This window comes from Lactuca saligna, chromosome 7, assembly GCF_052625555.1.
Source record: "Lactuca saligna cultivar CGN05327 chromosome 7, ASM5262555v1, whole genome shotgun sequence".
Lineage (NCBI taxonomy): Eukaryota > Viridiplantae > Streptophyta > Magnoliopsida > Asterales > Asteraceae > Lactuca > Lactuca saligna.
The window spans coordinates 79389804-79412058 of NC_136423.1; positions in this window are offsets into that span (position 1 = coordinate 79389804).

A 22255-nucleotide genomic window follows, 5' to 3' on the forward strand; every position below is an offset into this window, starting at 1 on the left:
GACGTTTCTTCAGGCGTCGTACGATTACAAAATTTGTCACCCCAGGCGTGCCCGCCTAACTGTAGCTAATAGTTCAGGTCTGGGATTGTCGGTCCCAAATAGATCTATTCACAAATTTCACGCTCTCCCTCCAGGAGACTCTGATTATACTAAAGGTGATGATTTATTGGTACCCCAAAGGGCATAACGAAGATTGGTCTCACAGTCCTGTATTAACTTGTTTACGTGTAGTTCGGTTGTTCTCGAGTTCGAAATCGTTTGTAAACGGTGTAGAGTATGATAATTATACACAAAATAATTATTTAGGAAGATACTCTTGTGATCTGTAGATAATAATTGATAAACTAAATCTGCCATTGTTTATGTGTTTGAATCTGTAAAGCCGGTAAAGAATTCCCCACACTATACCTATTATAGTTTGACTGGTATGTTATGTTCATGAATTTTTCTGAAAACTATGCAATTATGTTTAGAAAGCGTCCCTTATGCTCCGCATAATACAAAAGGGATAAATTATCTAAAAGTTCGATGTAAAACGTTGTAATTGCATCAGTTTTTAACTTGTGAAAAACCTTTATGTGTGGCTTGTATTCCCCCCTGTGAAAATGTTATAAAACTTATAAAAGCGTAGGGGTATGAGCTCACAGTTGGTTGGATGCAAAGGATTGAATTGGAGGATCCTTCAGTTGATGTCCGTTGCACTTAACGGAATCATAATATCAAATAAATACATATATGTATCTAATTTAGCAATTTCGTTAGATAAAGTGTTAGATAAACACTTGGTTTCGGTTAAGTAATGTTACCGGGACTTGGTTGGATCGAGGAAAACAGGCTTTTCTCCACAAAAGAGCTGTTTATGGCCGTAAAGGAGGTTTGTGGCCATGAACAAGGTTTGTGGCCGTGAATGGAGTTTACGGACGTGAATGGAGTTTGGAGCTTTTGAAGATTGAAGGGTTTACGGTCAAGTGGTTTAGAGAGAGAAAGTGGGTGTTTCCAGCCAAGAAGGTTGAAATGAGGGTGGGGGTCCTGTATTTATAGGCTAGGGGGTATGGTCGGTGGTGGGGTCCACCTGGCACCGACCGTAAACAAGGTTTATGGCCATACACAATTTTACGGCTGTAAACTCGTCTTAGTTGTGAACTCGTTGTTTTTCGATGAAATTGTGAGTTTTTCGCGCAATTTTTGGTTTTCCGACTCGTATGCAATTGTAACTATAACCATAGTTAATTTACTTAACCCAAGAAGTTGACGGAAAATTTAATAAAAGTTCAATGTAAAACGTTGTAATTGCATCAGTTTTTAACTTGTGAAAAACCTTTATGTGTGGCTTGTATTCCTCCCGTGAAAATGTTGTAAAATTTATAAAAGTGTAGGGGTATGAACTCACAGTTGGTTGGATGCAAAAGATTGAATTGGACGATCCTTGAGTTCATGTACGTTGCACTTAACGGAATCATAATATCAAATAAATACATATATGTATCTAAATTAGCGATTTCGTTAGATAAAGTGTTAGATAAACACTTGGTTTCGGTTAAGTAATGTTATCGGGACTTGGTTGGATCGAGGAAAACAGGCTTTTCTCCACGAAAGAGCTGTTTACGATCGTAAAGGGGGTTAACGACCGTGAACAAGGTTTGCGGCTGTGAATGGAGTTTACGGACGTGAATGGAGTTTGCGACTTTTGAAGGTTGAATGGTTTACGGTGAAGAAGTTTAGAGAGAGAAAGTGGGTGTTTCCGGCCAAGAAGGTTGAAATGAGGGTGGGGGTCATGTATTTATAGTCTAGGGGGCATGGTCGGTGGTGGGGTAAACCTGGCACCGACCGTAAACAGGGTTTACGGCCGTACACAAGTTTACGGTTGTAAACTCATCTTAGCCGTGAACTCGTTGTTTTTTGAGGAAATCGTGAGTTTTTTGTGCGATTTTTTGTTTTCCGACTCGTATGCAGTTATAACTATAACCTTAGTTAATTTACTTAACCCAAGAAGTTGATGGAAAATTTTATAAAAATTAAATATTATTAATGGAGGTGGGTTAAAATAACAGAATAAATTTCGGGTTATCACAAAATTGAATTGTATTCATTTTGGTAACGTGGCGGTTTGTTGTGGTAGTTTTGGAACTCTCCCGTGGAATTTACATGTTCCACATCTTCTTGAAGAATGAGACACATATCCGTTGGATTCCCTATTGTTGCAAATATTCCAGAAGCCATCACTTGTGGAGTTTGTGTCACAACTCAAAATTTTAAGCCTAGCAAAGCCTAAACCCTAACCTAGCACAAGTAAACCTACATTGTACTCCTTGTTGCAATGTGTCCTCTTTGGCCTTTAGGGCTTATAAGTAAACCTAGATTGTACTCCTTGTTGCAATGTGTCCTCTTTGGCCTTTAGGGTTTGTTTATAAGGTTACAACTTAGCATGGATTGAAACCTAAGTAATTTATGTTAGTTTAAACTAATATAAATCAAAAGAAAAAGGTTTATAATATAAATATACACCTTAAATAGGTGTTTTCAGCCATAAGGAATATAAAGCACATGAATTCGGTTTCTAGAATCTTTTCCAATTGTTGTTTTCAGTCACCACATTCAAACCAAGGAAAATTATGTCAAGGTATGACCGAATTCACAAATTAAAGCCCAACAAGGACCGAATTCATTAAGATCATGGCCCATTAAGACCGAATTACCAATGCTATATATATATATATATATATATATATATATATATATATATATATATATATATATATATATGTGTGTGTGTGTGTGTGTATGTGCGTGTGTGTGTGTGTATATATATATATATATATGTGTGTGTGTGTGTATGTGTGTTCAGCCGAATTCAACTTCATTTCCCACTTTTTAACAACGAATCCTTGCCAATTTTTCTCTCAAAACTCATAAGATTCTGCCCATATTTCCTTCAAATCTTCATAACTTTATCAAGAACATACTTAGAACACCAAGAACATTCAACAACATCTTCAAATCTTCAATCCAGGATCGAAAACACCATTTTGTCCACCGATAACCCACTTTCAACATTTCGCAATTGATTCCAATTAATTGTAAGTCCACCTTATATAATTATATTATTGTTTAACCCTATTATTTTAAATTAATATCTTATTAATTTAGATACGACGTCCGGATTAATTATATTTTGGACACGACTACTATTACGTATTCTAATCTGAGGATCACCATTAGCATTTCGTAACTCAACCGAGCACACACATTCGAGGTGAGTTCATACCCCTCATATTTTTTTCAAGATTTTTCAATATTTTTAGGGGGGGATAAAAGTAAAACACAAGTAATATTGTGTTTAAAAATATAATTTTGTTTATCATATTTTCTTGCAGTTAACATGCATTTGAACGTGAAACTTATTAAACACGGCAAACAATATTACTACTTGGCTTACGAACAATTTACAAAATATGTTAAGACAAAACTATTTTACAACCACATATTTTAACATGGAAACAAACTTATAAACTATTTGAAGTATAGTTTATGGAACGAATGAACTACTTTTACAAAGTCACATGTTATTAACAAAAAGGATTTTTACATTAAATTATTCGTGAATTCGTTGAGGGAACCAATTTATGAGACACATCTTCGAGTACTTACCTAAGTACCAAGGGAAGTCAAACCTTATGAAGCAGAGTCTCCTGGAGGGAGAGCGTGAGTTTGTGTGTAGATCTATACGGGACTGACAATCCCACGCCCTGACTATTAGCTACAGTCGTTCTGGGTGACAAACATCATTAACGCTTACGACGTCTAAAGTATGTCGTAGGGTTTAATGTACATCGGTATGGATATAAGAGCTCACACAGATAAAACAATGACTCATTCACGTAATAATATACTTAACAAACAGTCATCAGGGTTAGTAACTTTGTGATTACTTAGTATATACATCAAGGTGATTTGAAATTAACATCTGACATGAAGTGGGATGTATGATTTCCGCCTCATTTCCTGTTCCTTGTTTGGTGGTGGGCTTAGGGCAGATTCACCCAATCGTTTTTCTGTTCGATCTGGATTTCTATAACTCGCATGTACTAAGTGATCACAGGAGGGTATTAACATCACTTCCAGTTTACAGAACAAACACGTTTTCGTCTAGTTTTAATTACTAATAAATCTACACTTTAACAACTTAAGTATGAGAAAATACTTGTACTTTTCAGTTTCGGAAGACTAGAGACAACAACTCACTATTTTGGAAAATATAGGATTTTCCAGGACAAACATCAATACTTTACAAGCAAACGATTTAACATTCAACTAACGAGCAACTCTTGTTATTTCTATAATTCCTTAGTTTATACATCCAGGTTATGTATGAAGAATATCCGATAGATAGTGGAATGTGTGGTTTTCCGCCTCATATATTGTTCCTTGTTTGGTTGTGGTCTTAGGGCACATACTCACAATCAATAGTCCGTTCGATCTTGGTTTATATATAACTAGTATAAGCTAAGTAGTCATATAAGGAACTGATATTATCACATTCTTACTAAGAAAATATAGGATTTTCTGAAGGAACATATTCATTATAACTTAAAGGACTATTATAGTTAACTGTGTAAGTACCTAGTGAATACGTTAGGGCTATATCCAATGAGGATCCAACAAACAATGGGATGTGTGCCTTCCACCTCATTTCCCATTCCTTGTTTGGTTGTAGACTTGCAGAAGAACCATACAATCGATTGTCTGTTCGATCTGGATTGTATATAACTTGTATACACTAAATACTTGTAGAAGGAACTAGTATGAGTCATTTTAATTATCATTCATTACATTAGGAAATTTAGGATTTTCTGGAGAAACACAACATGTTTTACAAAGAACAAAGAACCTGTTTTCTAAAACAAACGCTTATGAACTCACCAACTTTAATGTTGACACTCTTTCAAAATCACTTGTATTCTCAGGACACTAGTAGACAGGTACACACACAGGTTCCTAGAAGATGGAGCATAGTAGCTTCCAGTCTTTACTTTGCTATTTACTTTTGGGAGTCAATCATATATGATTTGAATACATTGTAAACATTTTAATATCAATACAATGGTTGTTGTTGCTTTGGTTACTATTATTCAATTGTTGTGATTCTGTACATGATGTCCTCCACCCCCAAACATTTCCGCCATTCCGGTTTGGGGGTGTGACAGATTGGTATCAGAGCATTGTTTATAGTGAGCTCAGTATATCAACCTATGAAAGATATACAACTATAAATACAATGGGGCTGAAGTGCTTTGACTAAACGTATATTTTTAAAATATAAGTATTTTATGGGAAGTATACAAACAAGCGTACATACTAGAATAAGTATCACAAGAAGAACATAACAAAAGTATTTAGATGTTGGACACTATAGTGAAACCTAGGAGGTTATGTAATCATATCTAGGATAAATATAGCCTGATCAACTATATTTATTTGAGATATGACCAACATTTTTTTGGGAGTGATAGTGGTGTTGAAACATAATAACATCATCATCCTCACACATGTAATATTACAACATTCATTGTTTACATCAAGTATTGTATTACAATATTACATGCCAAATATTCAAAGTATGATGAAAACAAAACATAACAAAATATCCATGTAGTCTTGCTAACCAATCTGCTCAATGGTTTCCTAAGAATACAAGTTAATTTAAAAAGTTCAACATAAAAATGTTGGTGAGTTCATAAGCATATTTGAGTAAAATGTTTGGTATTGCTTGGAAACACCAGAGAATCCGATATTTTTTTAAATACAGTTTGAAATATTTGGAATGTTTTCATGTCTGATCTTGTATTAATGTGTGTACGTTAATGTTTGTGAGAGTATAAAGAGAATAATCCCAGAAAACCTGATGTTGTCTGCTTATGAGAATGTTGGAATCTCAACACCCGAGTTTGAGTATCAGCATCATTATAATTATGTGTTATCCACAAGAGATGGTTTCTGAATATAAAGAGAATGAACTCCAAACAACCTGATGTTGTCTGCGTAAGAGAATGCCAGAATCTCAACACCTGAGGTTGAGTACCAACGCGAGTATAATGCCATGTTATCCACAAAAGATGGTTTCCCATAAATTTTGTATCTTTAATTCCTCTAAGTGATCCGTTATAACCATACTTGATAATGACAATTTCGCTTGTCATGACGTCTATTAGACACCGACATGTGTATGGTATGGTTTGTCACCCTTGACTAACCTAGTCTAACTGTAGCGAACAGCTCAGGTGTGGGGCGTTACCCCTATATAGATCTATACACAAACTCACGCTCTCACTCCAGGAGACTCTGGTTATACCTACAGGCTACGTTTATACACTCATTTGGTTCCAAACAAAATGTCTCACTAGATCCTTAATCGAATTTACGAGAAAGAGAAAACATATAAGGTGTATTCCAGGCCCAATAAACATGTAAGTGATCACTAAGGCCCGCTAAGCATGTAAATTATTTCAAGGCTCAACTGGAATGAGAATATAAATATGTCCCGGACCCAATATACATGAAAAATACAACTAAGGCCCATGTAACATGTATATTATTTCCAGAACCAATAGGGACGAGAACATATGTCATGGGCCCTATATATATGTAAAAGGACAACTAAGACCTATTTAACATGTATATTATTTCCAGGCCCAATAGGGATGTGAATACCGAAATCGATCAGTGGTTTGTTACGTTGGTTGTTTAAGCTATGTTGTTTACCCAAGTGACATAAAAAGCTCGCTTTTTTATAAAGGTTTTTTTTGTCCTAAAAACCGAAAATTTACAATTTTGGCACATTTTGGTAAAAATCACAAGTTAGGTCCTTTAAAAACAAATTTTGAATTTGAGGCTAGTTTTAACAAAAACAATACTTTTAACTCCCCTTTGTCAAAACTATTATTTTTGGGTTGGATTTTTATTAAAATGTGTATTCTTGGCCCATTTATAAATAATTTTATCTTTTTGGTCCAAGTTCTAACAAATTCACATTTTTAGTCTTTCTAATAAAAAATTTACATTTTTGGCATAACTTTGTTGAAAATGACATTTAAGCCTACAAAAGTCCAAAAATTTACAAACTTGACCCAAAAACTCGAAAAAACCCAAAAGAAGACCATTTATGAACGTTTACACTTCTAGCCCTTTTAAGGTCCCAAATATCAAAAAGATTCATATTTATCCAAATGCATTCCTTTTGGTCCCTTAAAAACCATGAGATACATAAAATACCCCATTTTTGGTTATTTTGTCACTTTTGGCCGTCTTATGCAAATTTCTTAGTTTTAAGTAACTTTGAAGTATTTTAAAACCTTTTCTTTGCATAATAAGTTAAAATGAGTGTTATGTTCTAGAAATATCATCATATTTTAGTAGATCTTCAAGTTCATGGAGTTTATAACACAAAATTACACATATATCATGAAAAACACACAAAATCATGCATACACACATAGATCTACACAAAACAACTTGTATTCTCCCCTAAAACATAGTAAAACCTGAAAATAGGGTGTATGAACTCACCTTGCTTTGGATATTTCGGTTTTGGAAGAAGATTGAAGAGGTTTTCGGCTTTAACAAGCTTCGTTGAAGAGATTTTTGAGATCTATGAAGTTCTAAGAGCATGGATCATGAAATAAAGTGTTAAGGAGTGAAGATTATCATAAAATGAAGTTAAACACTTTGATGAGAGAATAACTTACCAAAATGATGATCTTTGATGAAGAGTTCTTGAAGAACACACACACTTACATGAAATTTTAGAGAGATAGAGAGTGGGAGATTGTTGAAGGTTGAGAGGAAATGAGTTGGACTTGAAATGTTGAATAAGGATAGAGATGGAGAGAGTGGCTGAGAGGTAGACAGAGGTGGGAGGATGGAGAGTTGACTTATGAAGAGAGTGATAAGAAGTTTGCTTTGATACATGCAAATTTTGCATGGATATCCACTAGGCAAATATGAGGTGTCAAGCACCATTTCACCCTAATTTTGTTTTTTTTTAATTGTGGGCTGAGAATGAGAGGGAAAGAGAAGAGAATAGGAGTTTGGGCTTTTTTCTTGATTATGATCGACATTGTGAGGCCTATATTGAAGGTTCTCGGCCCATTGGGCCCTTCTTGAGGGTTCACGGCCCAAAGGTGGTAAAGGGATGGGTTTTATGGCCCAATTAAAATAAAAAGATGGGTTTACATGCCATCATGGTCCAATAGAGTGGTTCACTGCCCATCATGGCCCATGATAACAAAGTGAGTTATTTTAGGCCCAACATGGCCCAAATGTTATGGTTTGATGAATGTGGGTCCAATTAGAGTCCAAATGGGGTTCATTGGCCCAAAATCACTAAATGAAAGGTTTACGGGCTCATTAGGCCCAATAAGAGGATCCTAGTTCATCCTGAGGTGAACCGGGTTATTAGGGTTTCAAACCCACAATTGAGTATTTGAGTCGTATTAAATTAGGTTTTGGACTTCACTCAGGAGTTTTGATTCAAATGGATGTTTTTGATTGAGTATAGAACATGATATCCACCTAGATTACAAGTTTTACAAGAGTTGATGCTTACATGAAAACAGAATTTCCTAGCTAAAAATGCTAGTCGTGATAGACATGGAAGGTTCCTTCATTAGCACATATCAAGGTTTGGGGTTGTGAGGCTTTTGTTAGACGAGAGACTCATGACAAGCTCGAAACACGCAGTGAGCGTTGTATTTTCATCGGCTACCCACATAAATCATTAGGATATCTCTTCTATAGATCGAGTGACAATGCTGTCTTCGTTGCAAGGAGATGGGTTTTCTGTGAAAGAGAACTCATATGCCAAGAGGACAGTAGGAGGAAAATTAACCATAAAGCGCTTCAAGAGTTAAATGATGAAGGAACCTCAAACACTAGCACTCAACCTAAGGAGGAAACTCCTGTTGAACCAGTTAACGAGTTCGTACCTCTGAGACGTTCCACTAGAGTTAGTGTTCCACCTATGTTATATGGTTTCCATATAACAACTGAATGTGATAGGTTTATCAATGATAGTACATTGATTAATTTGGATGAACATAACAACTAAAAGGAAGCCATGGCAGGCCCCGAGTCTCCAAAATGGAAAGATGTGATGGACAGTGAGATTCAGTCCATATATGACAATCAAGTTTGGAACTTGGTTGACAATGTGTCAGGTCGTAAGACAGTCGGGTGCAAATGGATCTTCAAGAAGAAGACCGACATGGATGAGAAAATTACACACATATAAGGCACGATTGGTTGTGAAGGGCTTTACTGAAACTCCTAGAGTTGACTATGACGTGACCTTCTCACCAGTGGCCAAAATCAAGTCTATAAGGCTTATCCTAGCCATAACTGCATTTCATGATTATGAAATATTGCAAATAGATGTCAAAACTGCTTTCCTTAATGGAAAGTTGGCTGAAGATATTTACATGAGTCAGCCAGAGGGTTTTGTTACCCTAATAGAGTGTGTAAGCTTGAGAAATCCATTTATGGATTGAAACAAGCATCTCGCAGATGGAATCTTTGTTTTGGTTAGAAGGTCAAAGATTTTGGATTTTCGAAAAGTGAGGATGAGTCATATGTGTATGCAAGGCTAGTGGGAGTATAGTTAGCTTTTTGGTATTGTATGTGGATGACATACTACTCATAGGAAACGACATCCCAACCTTGCAGGAGGTTAAGTCCTGTCTTGGGAAGTGTTTCACTATGAAGGACCTCCGGGAAGTTGCTTACAATCGAGGGATAAGGATATTGAGAAATATAAGTAAAATACAAATAAGAATTAGTAAAAGTACCTACTTGGAAAAGGTGTTGAAGCGTTTCAGCATGGAGAATTCCAAGAAAGGTGAATTGCCCATTTTGAGCAATACCAAACTGAGTAAGACTCAGAGTACGAGTATCGATGCAGAGATAGCAGATATGAGCCGAGTACCATATGCTTCCGCAGTTGGCTCGATTATGTATGCTATGACTTGCACTCGACCTGATATGGCTTTTGCTTTGAGCATGGTCAGCAGATATCAGGGGAATCCTGGTAGAGCTCACTGTATTACAATAAAGAACATTCTTAAGTGCCTGCGGAGGACTAAGGACTGGGTCCTTACCTCGGTGGGAGTGATGACTTGAGAGTGGCAGGGTATAGTGACGCCAGCTTTCAGATCGACATAGATAATTTCCGCTTTCAGTCAGGCTGGGTATTTAACCTAAATGGAGGAGCAGTAACATGGAAAAGTTCCAAATAGGACACTGTAGCTGGTTCAACGTATGAATAAGAGTATATAGCAGCAAGTGAAGCATCAATGGAGGTGATATGGCCAAAGAACTTCATCGGAGACATTGGAGTTGTACCAGCTGTAAAGGAGCCTATGGAGATTTTCTGTGATAACGAGAGTGTGGTTTCCTTAACTAAGGAACCAAGGGATCATGGCAGATCCAAGCACATCGACAGAAAATATCACTTCATAAGATATCATATAAAAGAAGGACTCCTTGTAGTAAAGAGGGTATCAACATAGCAGAACCCAACAGATCGCCTTATGAAGGGATTGAGTAGGGTTAAGCACATGCAACATGCTAGGAGTATTGGGATGAAGGACGATATCAGTTTTAATTATTAAATAGCTATTTAGAAACTTGTAATAGATAAAATGTAATTGATTTTTGATGATTAAATAAAAGGAGTTTTATTTATGAGTAAACTTACTATCTTGTGTCAATCGTTTACTATTGTTTCATTTTGCATGTTTTGACTTCCAGAATAATAAGATTATTCAAACCATCAACAGTCGATCATACTTTGGAAGTTGGTATTGAGACATGATTGTCATGAATTGTCTTGTAGCTTGTCTAAAGTGTTTAGACATAGCAAAAGTTTTCTACAACATTCATGAGTGCTCCTGAAATAGGATTTCAGTATTGGATTACACTCACGCTCACATGAATCAATTAATGGAATTTATCACGAGTGATTGTGAGACGATATTATCGTATAGTCTTCAAACCAAGATCTATGAGTTGTTGATTACGAGTTGGTTTTGCATTGATAGTATGAAAACACATCAGTAACTTGATGTTATAAAACGTGTTGTTGTGTATAATTTAATGAGTAATTAGTAAAAGCATATAAGTCAAAGTTTATATGTTCCTTTTATCCTAAGAGTATTAAAAACGATATATTAGGCCCCTCGGTGATTTTATTTTGACTTATGTACTGAGCCCAGTTAGGACTCAATTGATGTGTTCAATTAAGTTCTATGTCAAACAAATTAGAAATCCGGAAACAAACTGTTGGAAAATAAGTATGACTATGTTCCATGTATTTTTTCCGCATGATACCTTGAAGAACAGATGTAACGACCAAAAATTTCAACCAAATTAAACATTTTATTTCATTCAAAAACTGTTAAGATCATACATCTTGTTTTCAAAATAGTTTAAACATTAGAGAAATTCCCCAGAACCATAAAGCATAAACATGAGGAGCGGTACGATCACGCCTTCGCCTTGCCACGATCTCCTGAAACAATAAACCAAAATTGTACGTCCGAAAGCTTAGTGAGTTTCCCCCAAAGTACCCATACACAAATAAACATACACATACAGCAAAGAACAACATATTGCGGGTCCAATCAACCTTCCGGTTGGAATACCCCTGGCCCTCAATCATCAGGTTGGAATGCCTACATACTACGAGCCCAATCATCCTACCGGGATGGGATACTCTCGTCCCACAACCATCGGGTTGGTATGCCCATACACCTATACAAACAACAATAACTACTATGGGTCCAATCATCCCTTGGGATGGAATACCCCAGGCCCCTCAACCATCGAGTTGGAATGCCAATATACTATGAGTCCAATCATCCTACCGGGATGGAATACTCCTGGCCCACATCCATCGGGTTGGAATGCCCCACCTCCTATACATACGATAACTACTACTACTACTACTATGGGTCCAATCATCCCTCGGGATTGAATACCCCAGGCCCCTCAACCATCGGGTTGGAATGCTGACATGTTATGAGTCCAATCATCCTATCTGGATGGAATACTCCTGGCCCACAACCACCGGGTGGGAATGCCAATCTATACTAGCAAACATGCACATATAACATGCAACCACATAATACTCTACAGAACCAACATATTAGGGCCCTATCATCCTACCAGGATGGAATACCCTCTATTACTGCTCAACATATAGAAACCGCAGGTAGCCTCCTACTAGCGTACATAAGGCAAGACTAACTACCGGTCTATAAATAACAACTACCCAACTACCAGGGCGCTGATCTAACAGAACTAGCCATCACACAATTATCCATTTCTACAGGATACTAAGCTAACAAGGCATATCCTTGTGTCCTTATCCTATATGCTAGGATACTAGCAAGCATATCATCACACAACATAATAAGCTCTAAACAACAAATCAAAGGGCCGACCTTGGTGCCTTGGACCCTTGGGTACAGTGATGATAACTCACCTTGCAAGTATTGGAATCCTGCAGATCTCTGACTCTTGACTCGCCGGAAATCCCAACTATTATATGAAAACCATCACATTAGAAACCATCATTACTTCCTAGGCTAAGGGCCCACAGCACTCAATAAGTCCATCATCATCTTATTGGGCCAAGACCCAAAATCAAATCCTCATGCAAAGCCCAATATTGGCCCAATTTACTAAATTGGGCCCACCTCACCAAATGGGTCTAGATCGAAGGTCAATAATAATTATTGGGTCTAAATTACTCCATTCATAAGTTTCAGTCACGGCCCAAGCCTAACTAGCCCATAAACAACCCAATCATTTAAGGCCCAAGATTAAAAGCCCAACAGAGGGAGTACGTTGGGCGTACCCCTCTTTGTACGATGGGCGTACTTCGATTCTCGCGGACTAGAAATGGGACTCTGACCTACTACACTGGGCGTACATCAGCTTACGTGGGGCGACGCTCGCTGATCTAAAACTCCTCTTAAGTTCTTAATGGCTTAAGCTCTTAAGCCCAAACTTCAAATCCATCGACCAAACATGACTAGGATTCATAAAGTCTCAAACTTTATTACTTGGGATGTCCATAAATCTCTTAACTCAAGGTCTTAATCCATTAAGACCCACCTACATCACATATGAGACAATCAAATCCATTGGGACCTCATTTTTCTCACTCAAGACCTCTCCTAAGGTTTGAAAGGATAGCTAATCTCAACCAACTCGCATCATGCATCATTTTGGGGTTTTCGGGACAAGAAATGGTGTCAAAACTTCATAACACCAAGATCTACATAAAATAGAAGTCAAGCAAGAGACTTTATTCCTCAAAAGAGCTCCAGAAGATGATTGCTTCCCAACTCTATGAGTTCCACCCACCCAACTCCTTCCTTGACAACTCCTTCTTTCTTCTTCTAGGCTCTCCTTGCCAAACCAAGCTCCCCAAGGTCAAATATCCACAACAATGGATGAAGAACGGCTACTTTGGGTTTCTGAGGGTAAGAGAGCAGATATGGAGGCTAAGGTTGGAACCATAATGTTCCTTATATAGTAGCTGGCCCTAAAATTAGGGTTTCTGGGCACTAGACGTACGTTGAGCGTACATCCTGTACGCTGGGCGTACGCCCCCAACACTCGCGTTCATTTAACCACTCTACGTTGGGCGTAACCTAGCTTACGCTGGGCGTACCCAGCCAATTACACGCATGCACTCCATGCACGCCTAGGACCCCTTTGCCAAATATTTCCTTTAGGGACCATCATTGACACTAGCTTCAAAGTGTCATAACTCCTTTATTCTAAGTCCGTTTCTGACGAACTTTATATCCACGAAAAGGTGGCGAGAAGCCCTATGCTTCTAGCAACACACCCAGACCCGAAACCTTCTTGGATGAACCCACTGCCAAAAAAAAGACCAAAACTCCCTTACCCTTGATCTCGGTAATCCATAAATAATTACTTTTAGAACGGGGCGTTACAACAGAGGATTATATGATCCCTCATCTAAAGGACTTGTCAGAATTCGATAGTGGCTTTTGAGAGGAACGATTGTTAATCAGATTTTGAAGTTGCATTGGCATTTATAGTTATTAAATTTTTCCAATTGGGAGATTGTTGGATTAGGTGTCTAAGCCCATAAATATAATTGGTATGTACTTAACCCGATAGTAGCATGGTCTATTTTGGGTTGCATTCACCAGAACAATTTGATAGGATGGATATTTGAGAAAGAGGTATTTGTGATTTATTAATATATGATAAGTATGATATATTAATAGAGAAATCATATTATTTAATTAGTATTGATCAAGAATTAATTTGGAATTAATTTAGTGATCAAAAGAAACTGATTAAATTAACAGGGACTAATTATGTTAATTAGCGATACATATGGTTTCGGCTGATGATCCATGATTGATTTGTGATCGACTAAGCTTATGAGATAGTCCATGAATTGTTGGTCCAAATCAATTGTTTGATCCTAAGCCAAAGTGTAAGAATTAGGGTTTACAAGTAACTCTTGGAATTCTACACTATATATGTAACCTCTAAAGCCCTAAAATCGGTACCCAAGAGTATTCTAAGAGGTATAGTCGATTTTTGGTTCCATGCTATCTCTTTTTGTCATCCAATTGTTGGTGGTGTTTTGTGAAACATTTGAGGAATCACACTTGAGGTGCTAAGCTCTTGAAAGGCCAACTTCTACAATATACAACAAGAGGTAATCATTTAACTAGTTTTTTTGTGATTTAAATATCAAATTTGTATGCTAGTTAGGCTTCATGCTTTGGGGAAATGAAATTACATGTATAATTAGAGAAAACTTAGACCCAAAACATTAGGGTTGTATGTGTACCATAAGGATGTTATAGTGCTCAAAACCCAACACTCTCCCTCTTTCATCTTGCAAGCGATGAGGGATTTGACCCATTCATATTTGTCTTGATGATATCTCTTGTGGTACTTTTCCACAAGGTCATTATTCATCTCATATGACCAGTAGTCCTCATAGAACCTCTACAACTCAAGAGCCATTGTAGCGACCATGATGCAAACACTTTTGTTACATCATCATTGTGTTTCTTGTCGGAGGCTACTTGTTCTGGAGTAGCTTTGAATTCATCGTTTTTAATGAGTTTTTCTTCAAGAAGATATTCTTTTCGCTCGAATCGAAGAATCCTTTTGATGTTGCACATTCAATCATTGTAGTTGGGTCTATCAAAGGATATCTTGGACACGATAGAGAGTGGGGGAAACCCGAGTGGTGGGTAGATGAAAAAGGAGCAGAAGCATCAGGAGTATACATCTACAGAGAAAAAGAAATAGTTTTAGTTAGATGACAATAATCCTTAATATTTTAACCCATAAATAATTAAGGCTAGGATCCAAAATAGTAATTCACAACTAAGAAGAGGGATGTCGTAATCTTATCTCAAATCCATAAAGGTAGGTAAAAGCAATTTACCATCTTCGAAGTATGAAATTCCTAGATCTTTTGAGATTCATTGAATCTACTAATGGCATGTTTAACCTAAGATTACACTCTACTATTTGTGACTGGGATACCAAGGATCACAAAACAAGATGTGAATAACCATACAAATATTTTATCATCTCATATAAATGTGTTGGTTAGCGACACATGCTCCTTTAATCAATGATAATTTTTGAGATGCCCATTATTACTCTTTATAGTCACTATTAGTGTGTTAGTTAATCACACGCGCTCAACTAACTAATATAAGGTATAATGAGCAATTTTATGGATTAACATACTTTTCTCATTTTTCCTAAAATAACTAAGAGCGAGATTTTATAGAAGTGTGTAGTTACTTTATATCGCTATATTTGTTAATGAAGTTATTGTCCAATCTGATCCGTTCTACTAAAAACCCTCCAAAAAACAAGGAAATGGTGAGTAAGAGTAGATACCCATTCAACCGTCATTTTATAGGCAGTTTCCTTATACCCCCTTAAAGTTCAGCTTCGTGAATGAGGCATACTAGCGATCCTACTGACTTAATCTTATACATATAGTAATTAACTTAATATTATATATAAGGTTTATTTTAAAAACCTCTCAAAATACTAGGCTTAAATTAAATTTCGAAATTAAGGAATTAATTTAATTTAAAATAAACCAATTATGTTTTTAATCTTTACCTTTTAATTAATCAAATAACTAAATGCAATTAAAACATAAGGATAATTCACAAATTCAAGATAATGATATCTGATTACAAAGATAATTTGTTAGTTTTATATACAATTAAAAAAACATGATATAAAGTAATTATCCTAATCAATTTATGAACTAATAAAAAAATCGTTGAATAGAGTGTCCATCATGTCATGGCAGACAATTGCCACGTCGTGTTGGAATTGGAGAAAGACGTGGATTCGAAGATCACCACATCATGGAAGAAGAATACCACGGTGTGGTGCCGCAACAGAATGTCGATTTTGTTTCCTCCAATTGGGTTTTGTTCAAGTTTAAGTAATGTACATTCAATTGTTATACAACCATACGCTTTGATACCACTGATGGGTTTAACATGCAATAATGCACATAAATCATTATACTCTTAAAGGTACATGCAACCTAATAGATCTAGTCATATCTCTATTGAAGTAAAATTCTATTGAACAACAAAAAAAAACCTATATCCTTAGTTAATTTCGAAAATTATAGAATAAAACTTGCCTCTTGCTCATTGTAGTAAACAATCAATCAATCCTTCTAGTAATTGCTTGGAAACTACCACCAAAAATCTCGTGTCTCTGATGGTTCACACTCAACCTTAACAACTAGGAGACTTGAAGAGAGATGAAAGAGGGGATCAAATTCCCGGCCTTGGTTCTTAGAAAAGGAATGGCCGAAAATTGTAGCTCATAGGGTCTATTTATACTTGAATTAGGAAACCTTAGATAACCCTAATTTGAATAAAATAATATTAATTCAAATGGGTAATTATCCAACTTCCTATTTATCTGCAATAAATATTCTAGATTCCCAGGAATATCTTTAGAAACCGTCAACCCCTTCCAATGAGGTTCTAGAACCTCTTGCTCAAATGTTGAACAGTTACAATTAGAACCTTACACTTAAATTAATCCAATTAATTCTAATTAATTTATGATTAATTCTTAATTAAATATTACTATTTATAATTAATATATTATTTTCATAACATATTAATAAATTCATTTATTTCCATTTATTAATCATATAATAAATTAATAAATCATTCTCTCTCTAAAAGTCATCCTATTCAATTACTAGGTTTGAGGGCAACCCAAAAGGACTTTGCTAATAATTCAAGTATATACTAATTCAGTTATTGGCTTAGACACCTAATCCAACAGAATAAGGCTTAGAAACCTAGATCTATGCATAATCAAATAAAAAGCATAGAACTTGAGGACTTAAAAAGTCTAGAAGATGTACAACAAGAAGATGAGAAGAGTCCGTTGTTGAATCCAAGCCCAAATATCATCATTTTCTTCTTCTAACACCCAAAAATCAACACCAAAGGCTCAAAAAGCAAGTTGGAGGTTAGGGTTTTCTTGGAGGCTGAAGGTGAGCAACCCTAGCCATCATACTCCCTTAAATAGGGGTGTAAACCCCGAAGACTTGGGTTTCTCATTAAACTGCCACCACATTGTGGTTATAGGCCGCTATGTCATGGTGGCCATTTAAAATCCATGATTACAAAACGCTCCGCCACGTCGTGGTGATGATCCACCACGTCGTGGTCACCCCAATTAAGATTTATACATAAATGTTTATTTATACCTCAACCGGATGTTATAGGGAATGAGATCGATAGATAAGTAAATTTCCTTCGGGGAATGAGATTGATATTCCTTCGGGAAAGAGATCAAGATATGAGTATATTACCTTCGGAAACGAGATTGATATTTCTTTGGGAACAAGATCGAGACATTAGTATATTTCCTTTGGGAATTGAGAGTGATATTCCTTAGGGAACAAGAAGATTGAGATATAAGTATATTTCCTTTGGGAATGAGATTACAAAATGAGTATACTTCCTATGGTAATTCAGATTTTTATACGAGTCGAGATGAGACATACAGAGTATATGACATTAAGCATGAGATGATATATATATATATATATATATATATATATATATATATATAGAGAGAGAGAGAGAGAGAGAGAGAGAGAGCATACGATATCCAGTTGATATGAGACATATAGAGTGTATGAGATTAAGAATGATATAGATATATAGAATATATGAGATTGAGCATGAGATGAGTTGTATGGAGTATACGAGATTGAGTATTATATATATATATATATATATATATATATATATATATATATATATATATATATATATATATATATATATATATAGACACACACACACACATAGATAATACAAGATCGAGTATGAGATGAGATATACATAGCATATGAGACCGGGTGAGATGAGATATATTGTATGAAATATATATATATATATATATATATATATATATATATATATATATATATATATATATATATAGTATATATGCTTAAATAGAGATATGCAACGTGTATGAGACTAACAAAAATGAGATATAACATAGCATATTAGTTTAAGTATAGATGAGATTGAACATAATATGAGAGACAGAGTTAAGATATTGATGTGGGCCCTAGTGTGGATGATCAAGCCCTTGCGTTCCTAGAGGCCCACGATCGTGTGACTAAAGCGGATTCACGGAAATAGCCATAATTTTGGCTACGAATCTCCGTTTTGGGCCTATGAGCAGACAAACCGAAGCTTGGAGCAAGGAGCACGTCTAGATAAGTGCCCTAAGGAGAATTACCCATTTTTGAATCCATAAATCACTTTCTAAATGGAGTTATGAACAATTTTGTTATTTTTCCTTAATTTTTGGGTTTTGCTTTTGGGTTTGTATTTGGCCCATCGACTTTTAGGGTTTCATTTTAATTGTTGCTTCTTATTTAACTGTTTTTGATGTAATTTGGATGGTCGATCATCAATTTTATGAACTTTCGATTTTCTCCCAAATTATGTGCGTGTTAACCTAGATTTTGATGCCAATCCCACGGTATTCGTAGAATCAACGTGGTTTTGAAGAGATTGTCTTGGCTATTATTTTAGAATCAGCAGGTTCATTCTTGGTTATCTTTGTGTTGTTTTTGTGTGCTGCATCAGGTATGTTCAGAGTATGAGATGATTTGGAGGAGTAATTATGAGGATGAGTATGAATTACGAGAAAGAAAGTAATAAATGATATGAGAATAAATCACCAAACCTAGTGTCTGATGTAGTGGAGATTTTATGCTTCGAATGTGCGAGTTTCAGCAGTCGTAGTACCGGAAGGGAAGACATGAGCATGAGATCAAGATTTAAATAGTAGGATGCTATTTTGTATACTTCCTTTTATATAAATAGATAGATTTATATTGTGTTCAATTTATTCAAGTTGGGATGTAAAAAGTTTTAAATTTGAGTAGAATCTTACGATTGTAAATAAAAGTTTGATACTTCTTATAGATTGGATGTATGAGTTCGAGGGTGTTACATTGGTAGTGGTGGTGGCGATGGGGATTGTGGTGGTGGGGAAGGTGGCGGGGGAAAAGGAACGTGTGTCGCTGCATAATAATTTATGATTATAACTCTTCCGTCACGCCAATATGCTAGAGTGGAAAATGTGAATTATGTGGCTGAAGTAGAATCTCATTATCTCAATTTTTTTGGAATCTCAATGGAGAGAGAGAGAGAGAGAGAGAGAGAGAGAGAGTAGAGAAAGAAAGAAAAAAAGTTAGGTTAATATGTGGATGAACATCTATTTTGTGGACGTGTTGACATTGTTATTCTGTGATAGTGACTAAGATAATTTGTTGTTTGCTAATATGAATACGTTCAATCTTACATAATTATTATCATTATCACACATTTTCACTAATTAAATCGTCTATAAGGGTATTATGAAGTTTTTTTTATGATTCTCATTATATCGGAAGGTGTTCTTGATAATCGTATTCTATAATAATTAGAATGAGTGAAAAACGATGCATGAAGACAAAATTAATTAAAAATTTAGTAAGAATGCATGATAACGACGATATTTATGTGAGGTTGAATATATCCACATTGTCAAACAACATATTATTTTATTCATTCTCATAGAATAACAATGTCTCACACGTCCACATTATAAATGTCATCCAGATTTTAACATAGCCCTATATTTTATACTATATTATAAAACATATTAGTCATATCTTGAATTTTATGAGGTATTACTTACAAAGCTTTTTATACAAATCAATTATGCATAATTATCATTAAGACTTGCCACAAGTTTGAAGACTTGAATTAATGAAGGTTATTAAAAAATTTAATTTTGAGCAAAATGATAATTATAAAATATTAAATTTGTGTATATAAATTAATTTAAATTTTTTAAACTAGACATCAATATTAATTAATTTACATTAAATATATAAACATGTAATATAAATATAAGGTCTAAACATAGATATTTTATTTAAAAATACTAAGTTTTTTACATAATAACTAATAATAAAATTTAATACTTATTTCCTTGTAAGAAAACTATTCGCCAAAATATATATATATATATATATATATATATATATATATATATATATATATATATAGAGAGAGAGAGAGAGAAAGAGAGATAGAGAGAGAGAAAGAGAGAGATCATATATACAATTGAATCTCTATCCCCCCACCAATAACATTATAGAAAAAACATCCTAACTAGAACAATATAATTACAAGCAAAAATAACATTAAAAAAAATTGTGAAATGTGAAGATTTTTTGAAAAAGAAAAAACTTTGTTTTTTTGGAAAAATAAATTATATTATCATATAACCAAATAATGAGTAAAATAATAATAATAATAATAATAATAATAATAATAATAATAATAAAGTTGTAGGTTTTTTGTGAAAGACTAAGAGTTATGATTTAAACCAAAAAAAAAAGCATAAAACTTATGAATAGTAAACTTTTTAAAAAACAAATAGTAATTAGTAGTTTTCGATTATTCCAACAAATGTTATTCGGATACATTCAAACTTACTTTCTAACTAGAGTCTTATCACTCCGGCTTTGCGGAGCAATCAAAGTTTATCGAGCAAAAGTAACATTTAAGCGTGTTCGTTTTGGATGGATCAGTTTGATCCGATCCAATCAAGTAAATCCAAATTGATTTCGGTTTTCAAAACATGGATCCGAATAATCCAAATTAAATTCAAATCCAATCCAATTATAATACGGTTCGATTGGTTTTTATAATTCGGTTTTGAAAACATTTTAAAACGACATATAACTATAATATTACCTAATTTTACACAAGAAACAAAAAAAAAATTATTTAGTTGTGATTTGATACTTATAAACTACTAAGAATATATATTATAGTTAAATATTTTATAGATAGATAATTTTTGACAGAAAATGCATATTAATGTTTTTTATCGGGTGAATCGTTTTGAATCTATTTGAAAAAATAAATTACAAAATTAATAAATAACTATAGATATATATTAAAAATATAATAATAAATGTTTATTCGTTTTTTTTTTTGAACTATTCCATTCTCATTTTATAAACAAAAACCAATCCGAAATCCAAAATAATAATTCGGTTTTGTTGAAAATCAAATCAAAAATCTGAATATCCGAACCAAATTGTCCAATTGGACAATTCGGTTTTATCCAAATAATAAAGAGCCCTAAAATTGTAACACCGTAAATTTCAAAACAAAATTTTCAAATTTTATAAAACATAATTCACTTAATATTCATAAAACAATCATATTTGAACATTCAATCCAATTAATACAAAAATCCCAAGATCTCAAAAATCATAAATCCCATGCATGTGTACGGATCAAGCCAGCGCCTTCCCACGGTCGTCACTAGTACCTGAAACAAATAACACCAAACACTGTAAGCACAAAGCTTAGTGAGTTCCCCAAAATACCACATATAACACATATTAGCCACTCGAGGCTATAACTATGTGGGTCCGTGCACCCAAACTTTGTGAACCCTCAGGTTCTAACTCCGTAAACATGCACAGCATAAATCACAAAGAATAATGCAGCACAACACATAACATATAAATATAGCATACAAGCACTGTATCACATAACTCTATTTACATACTCAAGGTAAAATATAG